Below are 7089 nucleotides of genomic sequence, written 5' to 3' on the forward strand. Positions count from 1 at the left end.
CGCGGCGAAAGGCTTCGGCCGCGGCAGCCTCACCGTGCCGGAGGCGTGGGCGCTGTACCACGCCCGGTATCCAGTCCCGCCGGACATGCGGCTGCCAAGCAGCGGCGGCTGGAAGATGGCCGTGAACGGCATTGGCGTTCCGCCGCCGCCGAAGCCGTGCACGGACCAATGGAGGGACGCCATCAAAGCCCGGCGGGCTCAACTCACCGCCGAGGAGCGGTTGGATCCGACGTGGGCGGCCGACAACAACGACGCCTGGTGGACGACGTACTTCAAGGCGAAGTACAACGTCGAGATGTACAGCACCGACAACCTCGTCGGCGGCCCCAACAGCTGGAACAAGGACGGCCGCGCCCTGTTCTGGGGCGTTCCGGGGCGCAACCTCGACAACGTCATCCGCGGCATCCGCAACGGCGCTCCAAGGTTGGAGATGTCGTCGTCGCCGCCGCCGTCTCCTCAATGGCAGCCGAGGAGGACGACGTACTCGTCCTCCTCGCACTCTTCTTCCTCGGGACCGGCGCGATCGACGCCGTCCTCGTCGTACCGGTCGGCGCCCTACACCGTCCCCAAACGGGAGGTCAAGGAGGAGCCGGCGACGCCCGTCAACACGAGGCGTGGCGGCAGCGGCAGCCGGCGGCAGCAAGGGAGGCGCGGCGGCGCCCTCCTCATCCCGAAGCCGGAGGTGAAGGAGGAGCCAGAGGAAGCGTCGCAAGCGGCGCTGCTGGTGGAGTACGAGCGGCAGCAGCGGCTCATCGCCAGCAGCGACGACCCCGAGGACTGCCCAGGGCTGCGGGCGGTGTTCTTGGCGTTCATGAACGACAAGGACGCCTGGAGGGGCGACCTGGACGCGGCGATCGCCATGTCCATCCGCGACTCCGGCAAGCCGTTGGTGGACCTCACCGACGACGGCGAGGCAGGACCAAGCGGCTTGGTGAAGGACGAGCCCGTCGACGAGCGCGTCAAGCAGGAGGTCGTCACCGACGACATGTACAACTTCCAGCAGTACTACGACGCCTCCGGCCTTCGCAAGTGGTTCTAGATTAGGTTTAGTTTAAATTTAGTCAAATTTCGTTTGAATCTATGTAATATATGCCAAGTTTGGACGAATCTAATCGAATCTCGCTTAAGTTTAAAATTTCCGAAATTTCGTTTGGGGGACGCGACTGGGGAGCGCCGTCCCCCAAACGCGGCACGAACGAAACACGTCCCCTAAACGCTCAATCCGGCGCGGTTTGGGGGACGGTTTGAGGGACGCGGCTGGAGATGCTCTAAAAGAGTCTTTCCAAGTCCCTAGTAAACACCATTCATGCTTAAAATGCAATAAAGGGTCATGTTTCAGAGCAACAGTCGAATTAGGAAGAAATATTTTTTTATAGCCAGGGGATGCTGAATTTAACGGACGCAGTGTCAAGATAAGCAATTTTCTCATTTTGGTTTGCCTACTTAGAGCATCTCCAGTCGCGTCCCCCAAAGCGTCCCCCAAAGGGATTTGGGGCGCGCCGGACAAAAAAAGCGTTCCAGCCGCGTCCACCAAAGCCCTTTTTTGTCCGGCGCTCCCCGATACGGTGTCCGGCGCCCCGAGCCCGTCCCCGTCCCACAGGGGACGCTCCGGGGACGCCGGACACAACGAAAAGCGAGGCCAACCGACGCGGGGCCGACGCGTCAGCGGCACAGTTAATTTTAACCTAACCGTCGCCTACCTCGCGACGGTAGTTATTCGCGCGCAGCGGCATCTTTGCCTTAATGGCGACGGAGGGGCAGGCGAGACGTCTCGTCGGTGCTGCGCAGCCTCCACGCGTCGCCGGCGTTCGCACGCCACCGCCCGTTCCCGCGCGATCTTCCCGCCTCTTCTCGTCTGTTCCCGCGCTTTCTTCCCGACGCCGGCGTCTATAAAAGGTCTCCCGGCTCATCAATGGTAGCCACCACACCCCGCCGGCAACAAACACAGCCCTCGTCGCTCCACAGCCGTCTCCTCCATCACCAGTGGCAATGGCGAACCGCCCCGGCGATGGCCACTTCCCTCCACCGCCGTCTCCTCCATTGACGAGCCGGCAGCGGCGTGCGGCACTCGAGGAGGCACTCGAGGAGGAGGCCCGCCAGCGCCGTGAGGCGCAGCAGGCGGCGGATCTAGCGGCGTTCTCCGCCCCTGCCTCCGCGGGCGAGGAGGCCGCGGCGGCGCAGCGTGGCAGAGCAGCAGCGACACCGTTGCGGCCTCGACGGGACAAGAGGCGCGACGGCGCCGATCCGGGAGGAGATGGAGCAGCGATGGGCTGACGAGCGCCGGCGCGCGCGATGAGCGGCGGCGCTGTTCCGTGAACGGCGTGACTCGATCGAGCGCCGGCGGCGTGAGTCGATCGAGCTCCAGCAGGCGACGGCGGAGGAGCGTCGGCAGCGGGAGGCGGCGCTTACGGCGCTATGGGGAGGCGGGCGGAAGCGATTGGCGGCGGCCGACGCGTTTGCGGCGGCGATGATGGAGGCGCCAACAGATGTGGAGGAGGAGGCGCCAATGGAGGAGGAGGAGGCCGAGGTGGAGGACGACGACGACGACGACGAGTTCGAGTGGTCCGACGACGACGGGCCGCACCCGGACGAGACGGCCGATCAGCAACGCGCCCTCGTCGAGTCCTTCGAGTCGGAGAAGAAGCTCCAGGACGACGCCCGTGCCCTCGAAGAGGCGCATATTCGTCGCGCCATCGAGCTCTCCTCCGAGCGGCGCAGCGAGGACGGCGGAGGACGCGCGGCGGGAGCGGCACCGTCTGGCCGCCGCCGAACGCAAGGAGCTGCGGCGTAGGGGAGGCGACGACGGGGCGGGGCCATCGAACGCGCCGCCGGGCGGTCAGTAGTCTAGGTTTAGATGAAATCTAGCCGTTTTCATTCAAACTTTGTAATATATAATCAAAATTGAATGAAAACCTTTATTTTCGTGCACAAATATTCATTTGGGGGCGGCGTTTGGGGGACGCGGCTGGGGAGCGACGTCCCCCAAACGCGGCACGAACAAAACACGTCCCCCAAACGCTCGATCCGGCGCGGTTTGGGGGACGGTTTGGGGGACGCGACTGGAGATGCTCTTAAGCTCTATTTGGTTGGACTTGATCCAGGAGCTCGAATCTTAAGTTACTCGTGTGCCGCACTCTGGTCGGTGGCCAAATGCTGCTGCAGCACGGTGACTCAGGGGACATACATATGACACGTCGCATTCATATTCACCGGATACTACCATGGACAGAGAGTCTCTCCGTCAGAACAGATAGGGTAGCAGCATGCGTGAACCTGGTTCAGTTTTACTGAGTCGTTTTTCTCAAGTTTTGCTGCGCACAGCAGGTACCGTACTGCTGTCGAACACCGACCACTCCACGCTCTGGACGGTGGGTCACCTGTGCTACTACTTTGCTACGTGTGCTCAGTTCCAGACAAGAGATTCGATTCGAAATTACTGCGTCTATTATCTGAGACCATCATGTGGCTTGGCCAAACAAAAGATTCGATTCAATTCCAGGTCTTTAAATTATCATGTGCACGATATTTTCTAGGAATCCATGGCGAGCTCGCAGTGTGAAGGTGCATTTTTTTTCTGGCGTGGCTGCAGAAATGCGTTCTTGTCTAACAGGTTCTTGAAGCATCGAGAACAAGTTCTACACTTTTCACCGTCACTCAAGAGTAGATTACGGACCGAAACGGGAAAAGGCTGAAGCACGAACAAAAATCTAATTTTGGATATTGATCGACACACCTACTCGTGTCATCACCCTCTTTGCGTCGATTTGAATAAAATTGATTAGCGTAAAGCAGACTAGACGGCAACCATCTGTGAGTGACTCCGCGGGCAGTCACTGGTGCTACCGAGAAAACAAAACAAAGGCCGCTGACAACGCGAAACAATGTCCTCCAGCTACCTGTTTCAACTTTCTAATTTTAAATTACTCCCTCCGTCCCAAAATATAAGACGTCTAAAGGATTAGTTAAAAGTCAACGTTTTTTTAAGTTTGACCAAGTTTATACACAAAAATATAAATATTTACAGTACTGAATCAACATGAATAGATTCACCATAAAATATATTTTCTTAATATGTCCATTCGATATTATAGATGTAAATATATTTTTCTAAATATTTAGTCAAAGTCAGTAAAGTTTGACTTTTGACCAGTCCTTAGACGCCTTATATTTTGAGACGGAGGGAGTATAATTGATGTCCCCGAAACTGTCTATAAATACTCTCTACCTCGCTACCTTACACTCTCCTCACTAGCTCATCACTCACCCATTCGGTCATTCCGCACACAGATTAAGCTCTCGACTTCTCAAGAAATACGGAATACATTGGTTCTTCTTACACAAGGTCGTCGTCAGATCCATCCATCGATCTCGCCATGGAGTCCAGGATGTCCAAGAGCCCCCCTTCGTCTCCGCCGGCGGCGGCGCTCGACCAGGGAGACGGCGACGCTCGGGTGACGAGCCGGCTGTACCTGCACAGGCCAGGGCCCGGTGCGGGGGCGTTGGAGAAGGACGCCGTGCTCCGCCGCATCCGGCACCGGAGGCGCGCCAACCGCCTCCAGGACACCCTGCGCTCGCTCCTCGTCCTGCAGCAGGCGGCGCCGCAGCCGGACGGCGACGGCGAGCGACCGGCGGCCTAGCTCGATGAAGACGCCTTCTCGTCGCCGTAGCCGTGGGAACAGTACCTCCAAGACCGTGACCTTCTCGACGTATGGTGGCTAGAAGAACTTGATGCGCCATGACTACACTTCATTTGCATGATGCGTAGTTGTGTACTCGTATTTGTGGTGTATATTCATTTAGATGACTTTCGTTTGTGTATTTGTAGTACCGAATCACTATGTTCGTCACAAGGCATAACTCGGTTTATCTGTATTGAAATGGTTTCCTAAATTTGTAGTACTACTAGCGAAATGTCTTTTTAGATCATGGCCACCAATGCTCTCATTGTATTAAAAAAATTGAAAATTTTATTTACATATTTCAAAAAATTATGTAACAAAATTTTAAAAGTAGCTAATGATGTATTCCACAAACGTATAAAATCTCAATTACAAATGTTTTATTTTCTAAGCTACGCAAAAATGACAAAATCTGATTTTTTTTGGAGAATTGAATCACTATACTCATATCCACATATTTGTTGTTTTTGTGCAGCTCAAAATACACATTATTTTCAATTTAAAATTTACAACGTTTGTGGGATACAATACTAACTACATAATTATTTATTTTTAGATTTTTTAAAAACTTACAAATATAATTTTTAATTATTTTTCTGAAAAGGGGTCATTGCTGCTCATGTGCACCAAATCTCTATCCTACTAACGAAATGTCATTTTGGATCATGGGCACTAATGCTCTCATTGTATTAAAAATTTCGAAAATTAATTTATATATTTCAAGAAATTACGTAACAGAATTCTAAAAGTAGCTAATGATGTATTCCACTAACGTATAAAATTTCAATTACAAATGTTCTATTTTCTAAGCTACATAAAAATGATAAAGTCTGAATTTTTTTGGAGATTTGAATCATTATACTCAGATCCACATATTTGTTATTTTTGTGCAGCTTAAAATACACATTATTTCCAGTTGAAAATTTATACGTGTGTGTGATACAATACTGACTACATCATGATTTATTTTTATATTTTCCTAAAACTTAGAAATATAATTTTTAATTAATTTTCTGAAAAAGGATCATTGCTGCTCATGTGCACCAAATCTCTGTCCACTAGCAAAAGTCTTTTTGGATCATGGGCACCAATGCTCTCTACTAGATGGTACTTAAATGTTGGCAAGCATACTTTGGTTGTGAAAAGCAGCAAGCTTGACTGCTTCAGCCAACGATGATAATTTCTTGAGCATGAGTTGTGCAACAAATCGGAAAAATACAATTAGTCCCTACAGAACTTCACCCGTCATTGTTCCATTGTACAAAGTTATTACTAACGCACATGAGATATTGCAAACAGACATAAACCGAAGGATCAAGCCTGGAACTCATTTGCTGAATACATTCCCAGACCAGATTTTAAGATTGTTCTTCTGAAGTTGAAGCAAAAAAAAAAAAACGTTTCAGCATTACTACTATGTGGTGTCAACTGTCAACAAATACCTCCCGTGGGATTCTAGATTAATTACAGCTAGCGCATGTGCCAACAGTTTCGTTTTGTGTGGAAACCTATCATGTATACACCAACAGTAGTGCCCTCTTAGCTCTACACTACTATATATTGTCAGTGCCGGTCGTAGTTTATGGTATTTGAATCAAGTAGACGACATTAAGGAATGTGATATTTATCTAGTGTTCTGGAAGTTCCACAAACTGTTGTTGTAAACTTCCCAAAACCTCTCATGCTTACCACACAAACGAATAAGGTAAACAAGGAGATGTATGAAAAAGTTCAAAGCAAGAGTAGAAACCTACAAAGTATGAAGAAGGATTCTTTTCCATGTCTAATATGAGGCAATACGTATGGTACATGGCAAATGACCTAATTCGACGAAGAGTTGGTGTACACAACAAAGAGCAATGAATGAATAGTACCATGTCATTCAAGAATTGGCTTAGCCTTCACTTCGTCGACTTATATGCTTGGCCAGCGCTTTGCTATCCACGGTTGGTGGGATATCATGATGAAGCGCAAAGATTTGGTATCCATAACCCTCCTTGCGTCGTGGTAAACTCGGAATAAGAGAAACCCTTGGGTGTCCAAGAACAAGCAAGCTCCCCCACTGATCATTCTTGAAAAGATAAAGCACAAGTTGAAGCTCTGGGTTTTAGCGGATGCTAAACACATGAGTAACTTGATGATGGGAGAGTAGGGCGTTTTCTAATATTGGCCACTTTAATTCCTTGTTAAAGTGACACCTTAACTAATTGAATAGGGCAAACATTTTATCCTTGTTTAAAAAAGATATTTCATTCCAAACATAGTGCAATACGTTGGTTGACAATAATAGTGTACAAAAAAAATCGATAGTTTGGTACAGTTGCAGCTTGTTCCGACAAAATCATGTCCATATGAAATGGAGGGAGTACTTTTTCCTCATCTGTTGATGATTGTGTTAGAGCGAGCATTG

Source organism: Lolium perenne, chromosome 5 (assembly GCF_019359855.2).
Source record: "Lolium perenne isolate Kyuss_39 chromosome 5, Kyuss_2.0, whole genome shotgun sequence".
Lineage (NCBI taxonomy): Eukaryota > Viridiplantae > Streptophyta > Magnoliopsida > Poales > Poaceae > Lolium > Lolium perenne.